A 19,482-nucleotide genomic window follows, 5' to 3' on the forward strand; every position below is an offset into this window, starting at 1 on the left:
CTGATCTCTCTTGGTGACAGGCCCCGCGACAGGTCGACCAAGAAAATGCATACAATGTCGTTACAAACATGATGATCGGATTGAGTCACAAGCCTCGGAGAATTGCTAGGGCGTCCACCTCAGTCGACGCGGCAGGACGGGCCTCGGTCCTGTCGAGAAACGGGCAGGACGTAAGGAAGTTAGTGCCCTAACTGAAAAGACCGAGGAACTCACAAGAGCCCTTCGGAAAAGACGCATTGATGTCTACGCTCTGCAAGAAACCCGATGGTCTGGTGCCAAAAGCTGCGACATTCAACACGAACGCGGTAAAAATGACTATAAACTTCTCCATTTTGGTAATCCACACACTCAATATGGTGTTGGCATTGCCATCTCAGAGGGTTTTCGCGATGCCATTAAAGAAGTCGAGCGATTTGATGATCGGCTGACGACGCTCACCACTATATCAGCCGAAAGCACTATTCACTTCTTCACCGCATACGCACCACAGACAGGTCGACCTGATGCCGAGAAATATGCCTTCTGGCAATTTCTGTATGAAAAGACTTGTCACGTGCCTGGTGTAGACTAGTTCGGCCCACAAGACCGTTACGGCCGAAGAAATGATTAGTAACGACTGCCTTGCCATAACCGTCAACGACTACTCGGATCGATGAAGCAAATTACTGTGTCAATTACATCCAAGGATTCCAAGACGAATTTAAACTTGCTTCAGGTAAGTCTGTCTTCAAACGAAAATAAACGGATTCGGGCATCTTGGACAATGAGGCCCCAGCAAACAAAAACCGCTTTTAGCTTCTCTCTGACAACGAACATCGCCCCGAAGCAATTAGCTTTTTCTCAACCCCCCCCCCCCCCCCCCCCCCCCCATTTTTTTGTATGGACTGACACCCAGGGCACTGGACCTTGTAATCAAGAACATAGACAAAAATGCCAAATTTGAAATTACGAACCTACTGGTTGACAGGCTCAAAGTTCGGCTCACTTGTCCCAATATCCATAAGAAACTAATACATCTAATTAAGATCACCAAACTGGAAGGCCATTCCTTCACGCTGAAAGAGGAAAGCCAACCATCATCCCCAAAGGAATCTCCCCCCATGAGTTCACTCCCGAAGACGTGGCTTCGAAAATTAAGGAGCTAACGCAGATTACGTCTGTCCGCGTAACTAAGCTTTCCACCTCGTGGTCACGAGCCAATGACACCAATCTGAGCCTCTTCCGTGTTACTTTCAACTCTGAGGCAGAGGCCAATATAGTCACAAAAAAATACCGTACTTTATCAACGGATTAGCTGGGAGAAACCCCGAAGAGGGGACGTCACCCAATATTTCAATTGCCAACAATTTGGCCACGTATCCTCAAACTGTGGATACGACCCCAGATGCGTGAAGTGCGCAGGCCCACACGCCTCCAGGGACTGCCCCCGTTCGAATGTAGAAGATAACGCCGAAAAGGAGTCGGCGGCGCCTCTCAAATGTGCGAACTGTGGCCAACTGGGTCCCCAGCCAACTTCTCCAAATACCCCCGTAGGCTGGAATCAATCCAGCGTAAAGAGAGGGCTAAAAGAATCCCGCACTCACGATCTGCTCCGTTCTTCCCCAACTATGATAGACCCTCCTCTGGACCGCCCCTCCCTCACTGACCTCGTCTTTCGCCGCAGTGGCCAGGAGTCGAGTAAGACTCGAAACCCTCAGCCCTTTATCGGCTTCACATTCTTCCATTCCCGGAGGCTTCTTCATGAAAGCCAGTTTCCTATTCAATATGTCATTCTCCTCTCCGTGATACACAATATCTGACTTTTACCACAACTATCTCTGTCACCCTCTTGAAGACAAACCCGAAGCGTACTTACAATTCCTCTTCAAATTGCTAGACAACCAAAATGAAGGTGCTCACACTCAATACATCCGTTCATTCTCTGTGGCGACTTTAATCTTCCTATGCTCTCCTGGCCCTTCCCTCCCTAATAACTCGACCCACCCTTCCCTTCCTCCATCCACTTTCATGTACACCTATGGCGCCCTCCAGCTTAACTTTTCTAGAAACCACTTAGATTGCACTCTTGACCTTGTCCTCTCTAACCTTTCTGTGCGTTGTTTTTCCCAATCGATGTTCAGCTATCCCGACTCCACTCCCCCGCCGCTCACAAGCCTACCAAGTTCAACTTTCGTAAGGCGAACTTCGAAGGTCTGAACTCAGCCTTGGCGTTAATCAACTGGGTTCCCCTCCTCTATCCATTTACGTGTGATCAAACACTCAACACTTTCTATACCATTTTATCTGATATTCTTCCTTGTTACGTTTCCTCCTCTCCTAAGTGGTTTACGCTCTTACTCCGTCTGGTTCACCACTGAAGTTCACAAAAAACTACGTCAAAAACAGACTATGAGAAAGAAGTTCCTGTCTTCTAGAAACGATGCTGACTTAGGTAGGTAGGTAGGTATCAGTGGCCGCTCCGAGGAGCCCAATTAGCGCTTTCGTGCGCCGTTTTGATGCCACAAACTCCTAAGACCGTGACTGTTGTTATGGGAACAGGGAAGCAGAGTCCAGCCGGCTCGGATCTTCAGAGCCAGCCCGTAGCATTCACGAAGGAAAGCAGCTCTCCCACCCTGCAGCTAGAAATCTCGCTGAGGTTGCCAAAGAATGGTTTACCCAGTGCCCGCAGCCTGACTTGAGCCAGAGCTGGGCAATCGCAGAGAAAGCGCATGAGGGTTTTCCTTCCTTCTCCGCAGCTTCGGCAATGCGAGTTGTAGGGTAAGCCGAGCCTAGCACCATGGTCCCCTATGGGCCAGTGCCCCGTGCAGACCGCCGTAATCTTGAATGCATTTGCACGCGTCTGGCACAGGAGCTCTCGTGATCGGGCTATGGTATAAGCGGGCCAAATTCTCCTTGACTTAGCACAGCTTGTAAGCCTTCGCTATCTCAGGCCCGCGGTTGCTAGGTAGTGCGAGTAGACTCGGCCCCCGACAGCCGCCAGCGGAACGCCGATTGTATTCGCCGAGGGACTGCCAAGAGCAAAGCCTCCGTCAGCCCGCTCATTCCCCTCTATGTTCCTATGCCCGGGAAACCAGAGGAGAGTGACCTTGAGCGTGCCGCCCAGATGGTTAAGCGCGTCTCTGCACTGCCCCACCAGCCGGGAAGATGTCGTCTTTGAGTACAAGCCTTGATGGCCGCTTGGCTGTCGGTCAGAATGGCTATGTTACGCTTGGGGCTCGAATCATGCTCCAGCCATCGACAGACTTCCAATATCGCCAGTACTTCCGCCTGGAATACACTGGCGAAACCTGAGAGACCATACGACTTGGATACACCGTGTGTATTCGAGAAAACCCCCGCGCCGACTCCATAGGCCATCTTTGATCCGTCCGTAAGGAATACCGTGTCATAGTCTTGCAACACGCCGCCGGTCGTCCTCTTTGCCGTGGTTGGAAGGTCCACAGCAAAGTTTCTCGTGAAATTCAGCTTGCGTGTGACATAGTCCGTGGGGGATGCCAAAATTTCTCGAGGTATTTCATCTAGGATGTTGCTGTGGCCGTAGGACTTTGCTGTCCAGCATCCGGACTCACGTAGTCTGACGGCACTGCACGCTGCAACATATTTGATGTGGAGGTCTAGGGGGAGGAGATGCAGGAGTACATTGAGGGCATCTGCCGGGCAGGACTGCAGAGCCCCCGTAGCACCTGCCCACGCGGTTCTTTGAATCCTATTAAGCTTCGTTCTATTGTATTTCTTCTTCAAAGCCTGCCACCATACAATAGAGCCGTACGTCAGGATCGGACGCACTACAGCGGTGTACATCCAGAGAACCATCGTCGGCCGGAGACCCCATTTCTTTGCAAAGGTTCTCTTACAGGCATAGAAGGCTATACAGGCCTTCTTAACCCTCAGTTCAACCTCCAATTTGGCTTAGGATCCAGGATTACACCCAGATACTTTACATTAGAGGAAAGAACCAATCTTTGTTCATTCAGCCGTGGTAGATGGAATTCAGGTATCCTTGTCTTGGTAGTGAATAGCATCAGTTGCGTTTTGGTTGCGTTTATGCTGAGTCCGCATCTTGTGGCCCACAGGCACACCTTTCGCAACGCTCCTTCCATGATGTCGCTCATAATGGACGGAAACATTCCTGACACTAACATCACCAAGTCGTTGGCATACGCCGTAACCTTCACCCCGCTGCTGTCCAATGTTCGTAAAATTCCGTCCATTACTATTAACCAGAGCACCAGATAGATGGCGCCTCGCTGGGGCGTGCTTCTGTTCACAGCTCAGGTCAAGCCTCCTAGATCCGACTGGATTATCCTGGTACTTAGCATGGCTTTAATCCAATGCGTAGGACACTCCTCCAGTCCAATACTAGTCAAGGCTTCCTTGATGGCGTTGATACTAGCCTTTTTGAAAGCTACCTCTATATCCAAGAAGGCAGCTAGGGTATACAGCTTGTATTGCAGCGACCGCTCAACTGTGCCAATTACCTCGTGGAGGGTAGTTTCGATAGACTTTCCGTTGAGGTAGGCATGCTGGGAGAAAGGCGATCTCTCTATAATCGGCCTTAAATGTATAACCAGGACCTGCTCTAGGGTCTTCAGCATGAAAGAGGTCTGGATGCTTGGTCGAAAGTCCTTTGCGGACTCACGACCGCGCCTGCCCGCTTTAGATATGAAAACCACGCGTGCGCGTCTCCAGGACTGTGGTACGTATCCCAAAGGGACGCAGCTCCGGTAAATCTTAACAAGCCACGGCATAACCCTTTCCTGCTGCATCTGAAGCATGACTGGCATCTGGGCCTGGAGATTTACATGCGGAGAAGCTGTTTATAGCCCAGCCAATTTTATCCTCGGTAATTACCGATTTGATAGTCAGGTCCTCACTCATAGTCCTCTACGCTGGCGGAAAAGTGCATCTGAACCAGGAGCTCCAAGGTTTCACTAGAAGATTCCGCCCAGGAACCTTCCGACTTTCTAAGAATGTATGGGCTCTTATGCTCCTTGGATAGAATCTTACTGAGCCTCGCGGATTCACTGGTGTTTTCGATATTCTGGCAATAGTCCAACCAAGACCGCCTCTTGGCGGTTCTGATGGCCGACTTGTACTTCTTTAGGCAGTCCTTGTATAGCTGCCAATATTTATGCTTGTAGCAGATGTTGAAGATTTCTCTTGTCAGCTTCCTGAGACTGGAGAGATCTTCATACCACCACGGTGGCAGTGTCTTTTTCGTGTATTTAGTAGGGCACGAGACTTTAAAAGCGGTATCGAATGCCTTTTCCAGATCTTTGACTCTAGTTCCTCTGTCATGCCAATCTTACCAATTTGCACACCGGAGAGATGTCCATGTTCCGACAGTTTATCCATCGCTTGCCGCAGAGAAAAAATCTGATCTGTTGCTGATTTGCTGGAGTGAAGCTTCTTTGGTATGGGCCTAGCAAGATAGCGGAGAATATCTTATAGGTGATGCTCAGTAACGTGATATCTCTATAATTGCTGCACTGTGTGATATCTCCCTTTTTATGTATGAGACAAATAATATCTATTTTCCAGTCGTCGGGCATTGATTCGCTGTCCCACACCTTGAGCACAAGTTGATGAACCACTTGGCGTAATTGGTGGCCTCTATATTTAACCAATTCAGCTGCAATTCTATTGGCTCCTGGCGACTTATGATTTTTAAGCCAGTGAATTGCACGGATTGTTTCTTCTATACTGAGGATCTGGGTACACGTCTCGGGGTTCCTTGCGGTTTTGACCTCCGCTAGCGCGTGCTAGGATGGTGGAGTTAGCCGCAGCTTCTAAATCGCGTCTCTGAGCACACGCAGCATTCTAGAGTCGCTTAACACTGCTCTGATGTCCAGCACAGAGTCGGCGGGGAGACATAGATTCTCCCCATACACCATTTCCGCGGGGCTAGCCGTGAACTCCTCTCGTTGGGCTGCGTGGAGGCCGAGGAGGACGAAAGGACTGCGAACACGACGGATCGTCGCGTGCCATTTAGGTGGTCTTCAGCGTCGGGTGCCTCCGTTCCAGCATACCATCGGACTTTGGTATGGTATGCAGTAGTCCTGTCTCGGTTAAAGCCAACCATCTGGTTCCAACAAGGAACCGTTTTACCGCTTTGACCTTCCCCTTCACAGCACTCTATAACTGTGCAATTTAGAGTTTCCAATTCATCTTGAAGCACCAAAGGAGTCCTTAGTCGCCTAAGGAACTGCAATTTATTGTGGAGAAGTTCATTAAATTTTGACCAATCCGTTTCTCTAGGGTTTCGTCTTTGTATTACAGACTGTTCGCCCACAATAGTCAGATTGAATTCTTGGTATCGGTGATCTGATCTGACTTCGTCTAGCACCCGCAAGTTGATAGGGCAATTACCTCACCTCTCCCATGAAAAGAGGGGCGCACCCTTCGTTTGCAGTAATGAGACCAGCTGAACTGATGAAATTTGCATTTGCATTTGCTGCTGCGCCAACTTAATATATTGAGCGTCCGCATCGCGGGCTATTAAGGGTTCGAGACCACTTGATTGTGCATACGCTACCAAATCCTTTAGTTCTTGCGTCGATTGAGGGCACAAAGAATAATCGTGAAAGTAAGCAAAGACAACTATGATGTTTACCCTCGCGCCATTAATCTGTTGTAAGATGACCATAACTAGGTCCTGGGGACAGAACTGTCTCAGCATGATTGCCTCTAACCGTCTTGACATTAGGACAGAAGCTCTCGGTCTTATGGATCTTTCATCGTATCAGATCCTACATCCTTCATCGTATAAGATCCTACCCCCTTTACTGATCCAATGCCACAGATTCGATTTAATCGTACCCATGGCCCGTTCCTGCACCAGAAAAATGTAGGGACAGTCGTGCGGCTTAGTCAGCCTCGTTGCCAGCAGATAAGAGGAGGCTTTGGCAGGTTAATTTGACCAATCTTTATGTTTTTCAACATAAACTTAGCCTAGCGTATAATGGAAAATAGTTAGAGGCGTATGCGTTGTTTCCCCCACACCGTGCCTTCTATCTAGGAAAAAGTGGAGCACCATATGGTGACTTTCCCTAAGGACATTCAGACTCTTTTGGTCCAGTTCGAATACCAAGCTAAACCCTCCACGTTTGTAGATTTGTCCTTCCTGGCATTCATGAACTTTACTCTCCAGTGTCTTAAGTGCATGCCCGGATGCGGATGATGTCCCCTGCCTTCCTTCGAGGGCCCGGTAACCAACATCTGATATGTTCTGTCCCGCGCAGCTCAGTATTCACAATTGCGAACTTGGGCCGACCGCTAGAACTCAAAGCCGTGATTACATGCTGGAACTACTTTAAGGCAGCAGCAGTGCATTCCAAATGGAGAAACCATCGCGAAAACTTTGATTGTTAAATCTTGGCTTCGTTTCAGGCTTTAGCACGTTTTTCCACAGGCATTCCCGATGGTAAATTGTCCCTCTTACATTTTGCCATCCTTGGAAGAATTCCCACGGCGGAAGTCAGAAATCAGGCTGTAGCTTACGCATACGTCCTATTCCTTCCCACTTTCGTGTCCGTATTCGTTGAGATCTCTGTCGTTGATTTGATCACGTCCCGGAACCCCGGTGCTAATCCCCGTGGGACACGCGGATATAGACGCTGGTCCGGAGCACGATAAAGTCCACCACGGGTGCGTTGGTCTTATGCTTCTTGTGCACATTGCCACTGACAGAAGCATCCGGTGCATCCAGTGTGGGTCTCGCCGAAGATATCGCTTCTTTGCGTCCGATTTCTCTGGACATTATCGCAACTAGTGGTGCAGCAACTCCATGTCCTCATTCCCAAGGTGCTTCATCTTTCTTCCACAGTGCCATCTTCTGCTGCCGGTTTGAAGCCTTCTTAGGTGCAGATGCCCGAACCGCTTGGGTCCATTTCCACATAATAATAATAATAATCGTTGGCGCAACAATCCATACTGGATCAGGGCCTTGAAGTGTGTTAGACCATTTCAGTTAAGACCGAAACGGTACACTACAGTACACCCTAGGAGGCAATGTGGTCAGCATTGCGCTCGCCCGAGATTATTACCCTGATTTCACTCATTCACAGCTGACTGGTATCCGACGTCAAATCACGATACAAATCCCATTGCCACCAATGAGATTTGAACTGCGACCTTCCGTAAGACAGTCTTGTGTTCTAACCACTCAGCTATCCGGACATCCATTTCCACATACCGGCGTTAAACTAGTAGCGTCCACGTCACCAGCTTCTCTTTCTTCCCCTCTTCCCGGTAAGAATTATGCAGAAGGTTCTGACAGGCAGGATTCGGTCTGTAGTCCCCCCTCCTTAATGGCTGAAGTTCCCTTTTGCCGAGCCTTCCTCCATTCCAGTTTCTGCCAAGTTGAATATTTCTGGCTGGCTTCGTCGTAGACAATAAATACAAGGAGGACATGAATGTGGTGAGGCCTCCAAAATCCGCGCCTCGCCCGCGATATGATTGCTCATGATCGCGGGTGGATTTGAAGTCTATAACTTCTTACCCCCGTGAAGAGTTCAAATCCCTAGTTTCCATATTCATGTTTGAAGGCCCTGATTGTAGTAGAAAACTACTACAGGTGGGGACCATGACAAGGTAGTGTCCGAGGGAGAGGGAACTCGTTTTTGGGCTTCATGGAAGTAGGTCATGACTGGAAGCGATTCTGATCCTTTGCTAATAGCCGAGAATCTAGCGTCTCCCACTCCCTCCTACCATCGTTAGCGTTGTTCAGGACTTAGTTGCAGGGAATCAAACTGATGATTTTAGGCCTAAGTTCAAGTAATAGCGATTCGCCCTCCATGAAGCCGTGCAGGAATCAGTGAATAACTTCTATGACTTCGAGGTTCATTAACTTTAATTAATCCACAAAGAACCTCTTTCAAGAAATGAAAGCAACTGTCAGGGCAAATATTGCTGGTTAAGCAAATTAAGATTTCAAAAACAAACTTCACATAGTGTACACATCATAAACATCCACAAGCTTCGTGTCTCCTTTCCTAACTCCACAGGAAAGCCCACTCAGTTAGCAAGGATTAATTTTGCTAATCTGTTTCATTGCCTTGTTCCCGAACTAGAAGCGAACATCCACCGCCATTTTACACCACGTAACCGACTGAATTTTAAAGTTATCCAACCTGGACACGATTTAATTATAGTAAAAGTATGAACTGTGCTAAGGTCGTTGCGGCTATTTCCGGGGAAAGAGAATGAAAGTGAAGTGGATTAAATTTGCATAACTAATTCACTTGAAATCGCTGGGGTGCGTGTACATTCCAGAAGGGCTGCAGTGGGAAACGGACTGTATGGAGTCACGAACTGTTCACTTGCGAGGATTCCAGTAAATTGGGTGATGCAATGAAGTCAGGAAGCATTTACATAACTTCGTTTATGGCTGCCGAAAACAATCACAATGAAGGCGAACTATTATCGATTCCGGTGATATGAAGGTGTGGAACTATTCAACAATTCGTCCAGATTTACAATAATATTGTTTGGAATTCGACTTTTCATTTTCATCTGTAGAAAGTAAAGGGGTGGGTAGGTATCAGTGGCTACTCCAAGGAGCCCAATTAGCGCTTTGGTGCGCCGTTTTGATGCCCCAAACTCCTAAGAGGAGGGAGGCAGAGTCCAGCCGGCTCGGATCTTCAGAGCCAGCCCGTAGCATTGACGAAGGAAAGCAGCTCTCCCACCCTGTAGCTAGAAATCTCTCTGAGGTCCCCGAAGAATTGTTTACCCAGTGTGTGCAGCCTGACTCTAGCCAGAGCTGGGCAATCGCAAAGAAAATGCATGAGGGTTTCCCTTCCTTCTCCGCAGCTTCGGCAATGCGAGTTGTAGGGTATGCCGAGCCTAGCGGCATGGTCCCCTATGGGCCAGTGCCCCGTGCAGACCGCCGTAATCTTGAATGCATTTGTAGAAAGTAAAACATCTATTAATTTGCTAAAGAATGCGAATCACTGAATGCTAGATACTACCTATCTCTGCAGATTAAGGTCATTTCCAATACATTCCGGTTTGTATGGTAGAGCAGTACCGCATATTTTTTGCAATCTTTTCGATGAAAATGGGATGGCCAAAAATTTATAGAAAAATCTAAATCATGGAGTTGGAACCCCTGGTGGACCTTTCTCCTTCCCTATAAATGGAAATTACTTGGAAGCAATCGAAAAGGCGGCTAGAAAGTGTGGTCCGGTCCCAGTGATGTGAAGGTCAAGGTATTCTACTCCGTGAAACTGGATGAGGACAGGGACCCCGTCGACATCGCCAATGAGCTTTTGGAGGAAATGTAAATCTTTCGATCTTTCTACTCAAGCAGACCATGCTAAGGTTCTCTGAGTTGCCGGTGACACTGTTCAAGCAGCAAGTGGAAGATCTTTCCTTATCCAGCAGCGTGTTACAAAGTACTCCAAAGGCTTTCACCATATTTGTTATGGGTGGGCGCTTGCTCTTAATGAACTCGGGCATCTCATTTATTTTTCCATCATGCCGTGTGATGGGCACCACCTTCAGATGAGGGCTCAGTTTACCAGATTACTCTGTTTATATATTTTCAGTTTTAGCATCAATTGAGCCCTATCAACCGTCCTCTTTAACCTGGCCCTGCTGTGGTAAATGGGACAGGCACCATTCTCTTTAAGTCCACCCAACTACTGGCCAATGCTGATGAGAATGATCCGAGACGTACATACTGCCTTCATCCAGATAGGCATTGCGAGATCTTGAGCTGCACATTAAGGAAGACAAGACGAAATATAATCAACCAACGAGGTTAAAGGAGAATAATAAATATAAAAGTCTGCAAATTTAAGACTGTTGATAACTTCTTCTATCTAGGGACGAAAATCACAACCGATAACAGCTACGATGATGAAATTCGCGCGCGGTTGTTGGCAGCCAACAGAGCCTATTTCAGTTTACAAAAACTGTTCCGCTCGAAACGTCTCACCATAGGGTCAAAACTCTTCCTGTACAAGATAATGATCTTGCCAGGCCCTCATGTAGTCCTCGGTGACCTGGGTTCTTAGCAAGAGAAATTACGAACTCTTGGTCGCGTTCGAGAGGAGAATCCTCAGAAGAATTTTTGGCCCCCTACATGAGGATGGACGTTTCCGTAGCCTACATAACGACGAAATCTATGAGCGATACCACCAGCATCCTGTTGTAGATAAATTCCGGCTCAATAGGTTGCGGTGAGCGAGTCACTTAATTCATATGGATGACCCAACCCGGAAAGTCTATAAGGGCAATATCTATGGTTGAAAAAGAGGACGAGGCAGACCCTGCATGAGATGGAGATGGCGTAGACCAGGACGCCAGACAGCTTTTAGGGATTTCGAATTGGTGACCTCGGCACAAAACCGGGATACCTGGAGTTCCTTATGAAGGTAGGCCTAGACCGGATACCGGTTGTTGCGCCGATGATGATGGCCTGGAGTACTTCTTGAGGTACCCACCCGAGCCAGATACTGTGGTCGATTTTTGACGCAACGATGTCCCTTCAACTCATCGTTCTCGGTCTTTATTATGGATATTTCTGGTAAGGTCGTTCTCAGTTTGAACACCGCTTTCTCAAAAGTCACTTGCAGCATTAGATGCCACTATGGCCAACTTATCCGCCACGTACACCAAAATTCCTTCACTTAAGAAAAACACAAAACTCTTCAATCTTCCTTTCCGATTTGTTGGGGCTTACCTCAAAACATGTGTTTTCCAAAAACGGTTATTACTATTGTTATACAATATCAATTTATTTATTATCTGCTGCATTATATCACAGAAAAATAAGTCTTTTCCAGAATTCTTATCAACTTCGGCTTAATATGTGAGGAGTCAACAACATTGCGAGTGCAGGTGAGAAATTCAGTTAGCAATCAAACCCCTTTATCATTTAAAATTCAAATGAGGATTCCGAAACAATTGGAACAGTGAAATTGAATGAAAGTGATTGAAATGATTTGATATATGTATGTTAACCTCTCATTCAAACGTAAGTACATGCACATATTTTTTCCACTCAGTGATTTTTTTGAGGAATGGCTGTTGACATTGGCCTTAACATTGCGCTTATTCTGTTTTGTATCCATCCCATCTATTCAATATGTTCGAATTTTGCATAACATACATATGTACTTACTATATAATAGGAGAGTGGAAGGTGTTGTCATTGAAGCATGCAAATAATAAAAAATTTCAGCATAGTTGAACCTTTGGAATGCCTGGCTTTCAAGGAAATCGAGATACTACTTGCGGCCTAAAGGTTATAACGACCGTAATAGGATGCAAGAAAATTGGAACCCTGACAATTTTACCAACAGCTTCTGAATACAAATACTCACTTCTCCTGCAATTTGAAATGTCAATAAAAGAATTCATGATTAACTTCGCATTCCATTGCATTTTGAGCCCAAACTCCTCCATTTTCCAACGGATGTTAAAAGTAGGATCAGTCCATTTAGCCCTTTCCACAGGAGTGTCCTCTGGGAAAAAAATCCACCCTTTTTTCTGTGTACGGTCAGCCCCTTTTAAACCCAGAGCAAAATCATACTAAAAACTGCATATAAAGGTGCTTTTTTAAAATCCCGTAGGAAATAGACGAGGTTATTTACATAAAAAAATATTGGACTAGAATCTATTGTTTACCCGGTCCTGTCGAAAGGAAATAGGGGGTCACGTCCGGAGGATAGACACCTAGAATAACCTGCCTAAGAGAATTGATAGGCGGCTAATAAAATTCCTTTTTTCTCGGCCGCTATGCAGATTTGGCTGACTGCAGATCCATGGAAGTACATCGAAAAACGGAAGCGATTAAAGGTTCTATTGTTTACTGAAAGTATGTGAGTTAAGTTCAGCTCCTTGTGATTGAAATGGTTAGTTAATCTTCATCGATTTCGAGGAAGCTTTCGACTAAGTGAATTGGGAGTGTATTCTGCAGAAAAATGCTATTACCAGAGCGACATGTTACCTACCTATCACCGATGTTATTTCTTGTCGTTATCGGTGACGTTCTTCTTGCTGCCTTGTTTGAAGGACCCGTAGGAGTTTAATGGATTATGATGCCTGCTCAGTCACCAAGTCATGAATCTTGGTCAAATAGCTCTGGATTTGGAAGGAGGGGCAGGTATAATCGGACTGAAGATAAACAAAAACAAAACCAAGTTTCTCAGCTTGTCTGTTCATCGCTCTTTTCCTATCTGCATTAATGGTTTCGATGCTGTTGGTGACTCTGGAACCGTGAATGTAGCTCGATGCATTAGCAGCGCTAGATCCGCTTTCGCTAACTTGTCTAAAATCTGCGAATGTAGTTATCCCAATATTAAGATGAAGTTGGGACTATTCTATGCAAATGCTCTTTCTGTGCTGCTATATGGAAACTAACCCCACTGTTTCTCAAAAGCTCCAACCCTTCATCAACACTTTTCAATGTTGAACGAAAAAATTCGTCGGCGTGGACATGTTGGTCAAAAAGTGGTAAAAAATAGTCGACATACATGTTTTAAGAAGAGGCGACAATATCATTACTGGCTACGTCACAAAGTGGAATCTACTATCCTAAGAAGGGCGTCGAGTGGGCCACCTCAAGAGCACATAGCGCAGAACAGTGAAGGAGGGATTTCTGCAAATCGAGATCGATGGCGGGTAGGCATGGTTGACGCGCAATTACAGTCAACTATATTTTTTCTGAATTTAATAAGATTTAGTATAATTTGCTGTGATAGTTAAATAAAGCTTTAGACCGTACTCAAACACACTTCAAGGCCCTGATCCAATTGGATTAATAGCCCAACGATTATTATTATTATTAAACCATTTTTATGGAAAATAGACAAAAAAGGAAGGAATAACTCTAATGTTTATCTTTCCTTGCCTTTAGTGAATTCTCCTTAATCATTTCTATATTCAAAACAAGACGGTCAAATGATGGTATAAGTCCCAGGGCGGTACGTGGATAGATACCCACGATGGACCATAAAACCTGGGAAACACCTGCTGAACCAACATCAACAGTTCTTACCAAAGCCTATCACCACCTCCATGTGGTGATCGCCAGGTGTTCTTTCTTAATGAAAAACTGCGGACGGGGAAGGATGAAGGCGAGTCTCCCCCGCCTAAAAACGGGTCAAATTGTGCCAACTGGTCCACCAGGCTGGGGGTTGTGTAGGGCTGACAACCCTACATGGAAAACAACTTATTACGAAGCTACAGTAGGAGTCTCTGGCAGCATGGATTTTACAGCGACGAACCCGGCAAGAAAAGCGGAACAACGATTTGTGCATTTTCTCACGGAACGTGCGCTACCTGTAAAGACCGAATTCTGCTCAGCAGCTCGCCGATACCCTGTCTCAATATAAGACCGGTGTAATAGCGTTGCAAAAAATGCTGGAGAGGGACCGGTCCCTTCCTGGAGTAGAGTCACAACACCATATATTATAGTGGCTATGTGCTCGCAATAGGTTTCTTAGTGAGCCAAAAAATTAAACCTGCTGTTAGCAGCTTTGGAAACAGAACCGAAAGATTTAAGAAGAAATTTAGAAATATAAGCCTCATTAACGTTCACGTCCCTACAGAGGAGACTGCAGAGTCGGAGAAAGATATTTTCTACGAGGCAGTTGAGTGGACCTTTGAAGCCTGTCCCAAGTATGATATCCAAATTATACTTGGAGATTTCAACAGTCAAGTAGGGACGGACCCCGTATTCAGGTGATAAGTTGGCTCCCATAGCTTACATAAGGATACCAATGATAACGGACTGCGGATTATTCAGTTCGCAGTATCGCATGAAATGGTTGTTGGAAGTACCTGGTTTACGCGGAATGCGGTCCACAAACATACGTGGGCCTCTCCACCCGGCCTATCTTCAACCAAATTGACCACGTGCTTAATGAATGTCAGAACATATAGGAGGAAAAATGTAGGCTCGAACCACTATCACGTTGGCGTAGTGTTTCGGGCTCGAATTACAACACGACGTACAATCCCCTCTGACATCAACAAATGATCTTCACAATTACCTGAAGAGCGTCATCGTTGATGCGGCTACAAACATACTTGATCCCAGCCTCAAGAAAAGTTGGTACGATGATGAATTTAAGCTAGCAAAGGAACGGAGGAATGCCGCATACAGAGTAATGTTGCATTCTAAAAGAATGCAAGCACGCGCGAAGACTTATCATGAACTCCGTCGAAGGGAGAAGTGACTTCACAGACGGAACAAGGAAGCCTGGGTGAACTAACAGGCCAATGAACTCGAAAAGTACAGGGAGCAATCGCACTTGCTGCGAAAGTTTTATCAACAAGTCAGCAGAATGAAGCCTTATACACCTCGATGCTCATCTTGCCGAGACAAAGACTGAAATCTGTTTTCCGACAGAATGGGCATATTGAAGCGATGGGTTGAGCATTTTGATGAACTCTTCACCAACCAGAGCATCGGGAAGTTGAAGACCACGGACAAATACTACCATCACCAAGTATAAAAGAAACAGTGCGTGCAAACCAGCAGAGGCGACCAATTACACCAAGTGATTCATCAACTTGTGCTCAAGGTATGGGGCAGCGAATCAGTGCCTGATGACTGGCAAAGAGGCATTATCTGTCTCATATATAAAAAGAGAGATATCACACAGTACAGTAATTATAGAGGTATCACGTTGTTGTTTACCATCTATAAGAGATTCTCGGCTATCTTGTCAGGTTGGATAGCCCCATACGCCTAGAACATCATTGGACCATACCAAAGAGGCTTCACTCCAAGCAAATCAGCAACAGATCAATTTTTTTTTCTGCGGTAAGCGATGGAAAAACTTTTGGAATATGGACATCAGTTGCACTATTTTTTCATGGACTTCAAAGCCACCTATGATAGCATGGCCAGGGGCATAAGAGAATTCGGCATCACGACAAGATTCATAAGGCTGACTAAGCTAACCGCAACCAATGTGCGAGGCCAGATAGAAGCAGCAGGGTCACTCTCGAGACCATCAACAACGGTCTAAGGCAGGGGGATGCCCTATCATGCCTTCTCTTTAAATTGGCCCTAGAAAAAATGATCCATAATGTAAATATGACAAGCGTAATCCTCTTTAATAATAATCGTTGGCGCAACAATCCATATTGGATCAGGGCCTTGAAGTGTGTTAGAGCACTTCATTTAAGACCGTAACGATACACTACAGTATACTGTAGGAGGCAATGTGGTCGGCATTGCGCTCGACCGAGATTACTACCCTGATTTGACTCAGGTATTCATTCACAGCTGAGTCGACTGGTATCTGACGGCAAAGCACGATACAAATCTGACTGCCACCAGTAAGATTCGAACCGCGACTTTCCGTATGCCTTGTGCTCTAACCACGTAGCTCTCCGGACACTCTCCTCTTTAAGTCCACTAAAACTAAAGACTACAGCTTTGGCATCGTTGAAAACTGCTCCTATCTAAGGTCGAAAATGGCAACAGATAACAGCTATGACGATGAAATCCACGTACGATTGTTGGCTGTCAACAGAGCGTATTTCAGCTTACAAAAACTGTTCCACTCGAAACCTCTCACCAAAGTGTCAAAGCTCTTACTGTACAAGATAATCATCTTGCCAGTCCTGATGTATTCTTCGGAGGAACTCTTGGCCGTCTTCGAGGGAAGAATTCTTCGAGGAATTTTTGGCCCCGTACATGAAGATGAATGATTCCGCAGCCTCTAGTCGAAATCGGTCTTGCGGTGAGCGGGTCACTTAATCCGTTTAGATGAGGATGATCCAGCCTGAAAAGTCTATAGTAGAAACAGAAGACTAGGCAAACCCTGCCTGAGATGAAGCGATGGCGTAGGTCAGAACGCCAGGCAGCTTTTGGGAATATCGAATTGGTGGACCCTGACGCAAAACCGGGATGTCTGAGGCAGGCCTAGACCGGATACCGGTTGTTGTGCCGCTAATGATGATGATGATGTTGAAATAACATTCATATATATTGCTGGAGCATCTCAACCACTCCCTTGAGTATTTCAGTTGTCTCCAGGATATCCTTCTTCTTTTAGGTTTTTATGGGAAAAGGACTCTTCATCGATTGCTTTTATAAGTTAGGTGAAATACTGAATATTTCCCCATCTTAGTATTTTGTCTTGTGGTAGTTTCTAATAACTAGGTTATGCTATCATCAAACATATTTGGTGTATACCCAAAGTAAATTAATGAAGCCACTTTTAGAGTACTACATGAACAAATTTGTTGGTTTCCGATTGTGGGTAGTGGTTCCTAGAATCTTTTATGGTGAGGAATCTGTAGTATCAGTAGTGTGGTTCTTCCACAATTAATGCGTGAAACATGATGTGTACATTTCTGGTTAATCATGCTAAAAGGCAGGACCGACATTCGCCAGTTTCTAAGAGCTTTCCAATGGCTTGGTTCATTTCCACGATAAATTACGTATGTCAAAATGCTAACTGCATCTTAATTGGCAGCTCGGATTCCAACTCACCAAAATACTGCATCTACATACTTTGGATAGTAAAGTACAATATGTTTTTCCCGGGACTATCAGAAACTTTATCGAAGATTGCATTAGTGCTTTCAAAGAAAGGGCAAGAGCTTCTCTGAGTCTGTCTGAGCTTGGAGATATAATTTTATATAAATCGATTCAATCTTTTTTGTTTCTGAATACCGAGCCTTCCGATCAAATTCAGACCCAGATCTCAAGCCAAAAAAAGGTTGTATTTCTACTTCTATGACATCATAATCTAAACCCGTGGAATCAATGAATGAAAAATCAGCTGAAAATGTCAACTTTGACGCGTATCTCACCTACACATCATCATCAGTGTCTGGTAGAGAGTTGGAAAAATTCGAAAATTATATGTGGGTGGTGAGCGGGTTACATGTATGACTACGACTTCAAAGTTCACCAATTGATCATGTTCCCATTGTTCTAAGTTCAGTTCCGTCACAGTTCTGGTTTCAGACTTTTACTGTCGAACATAATTTTGCGGAGGTTTCGGATTATATTCTTGCCATTTTTTTGTGCTCTATACCGGATTGGATCTTATTTAAAAAAATATGTCTCTATATATAAAATACTAGAGTTGGAAGTATTCAATTTCGTGGAAATTATATGGCTTATGTTTACCAAACAATACCATTGAGCATTTTTTCCCTGTTCCACAGGAAAACAGAAAGTTGTTTGTATCTGTGGAACAGATGTTTCTTAAAATAATTATAAACTGATCAGAAATATGAAATATGGATTGGTTTCATGTGATATTTTAGATTATTGAGTCTTTAGCAGATATTCCTTTATATTTTTTTGTAACAGTTCCTCGCTGTAGACACTAAAAACATCGATGCCAATGACAAGAAATAAGAGTATAAAATACTTCACTTGAGATAATCAACTAATTTAATTCCTATTTATTTAACAAAAATAAATATTTAATTTTGAATGGTTTTTTTATTGGGGCAATTATTATAATTACGACTAATGAGATTTCAATTAAGCGTCAGATGATGGGTTCTTGGAAAATGAAATACAGCTGTAAAGTATATACTCGAAACCATTCCCTCATTTCCCGCTTCTCGCTGAGGCTAATAGGTAGAGTGACATATAACGGCGCAACCGGTCATCAAGTTGAAATTTCAGAGGTTTTTCAAGTACAAGGCAGAGTCCAAAAGGGCTCCACTCTAATACCGACACTGTTCCTCTTCATCATCGGTATGAATTTTCCTGCTGCCTTGTCCGGAGAACATAAAAGGCTAAAACTTAACAACTTTCCGTAAAAACGTTTCCTCCGTGCTTCTGATTGGAGCAGTGCATGGAAAGTGACTTCCACTGTATTCGAAAGCTTCAAGGCTTGATTAACAATTTGCTTCGCCATTTCATCGGGTTACTCTGGACAAGCACATTCTCAAACTATAATAAATCGGCTTATGGCCCAGGTACGGGCAAACATGTTGGCTTGAAGGCGGAGATGACAGTGGGTAGGTCACACATTAATAGGTTTTTCTATTGTTTGACGCGTACAAAACAGGTATCATTTTAAAAGTGTTATAAAAAAGCTATAAAAGCTTCAAAATCCACGTTTCCTTACTGAGTCTTCAAAATTGAAATTTCATAGTTACAGAAAATAAAAAAGCAAAATGGCGTATGCAGGATATAGATGTTGCAGCGCAGGAACCCAAGAAGAGCCAATTGCGCGGGGTAGTACTCCGGTTTTCCAAGTGACCTGTAACTAGTTCAGCAAATATATTTCTTTAGTTTTTACCTAAATCTACTGTAGACATCTTAATTTGGTTGTAAATTTGTAGTTTTGATAATTTGGCAAGCCTTTGAACCTACCATATTCGGTTTTTGTAGCATTTCCTGTTGGAAAAACTCCTCAAAAATTTAGGAAAATGTAATATTTTTGTGCATTTTTAGTTGTGAGGAGTTACCAGAAACTGTTAAGAAAAATTTAACTAAATCCCTTAATTAAATTTTTCTCTGTGCTACTCGACGCACAAAACTAA

The sequence above is a fragment of the Hermetia illucens genome, chromosome 1 (assembly GCF_905115235.1).
Source record: "Hermetia illucens chromosome 1, iHerIll2.2.curated.20191125, whole genome shotgun sequence".
Lineage (NCBI taxonomy): Eukaryota > Metazoa > Arthropoda > Insecta > Diptera > Stratiomyidae > Hermetia > Hermetia illucens.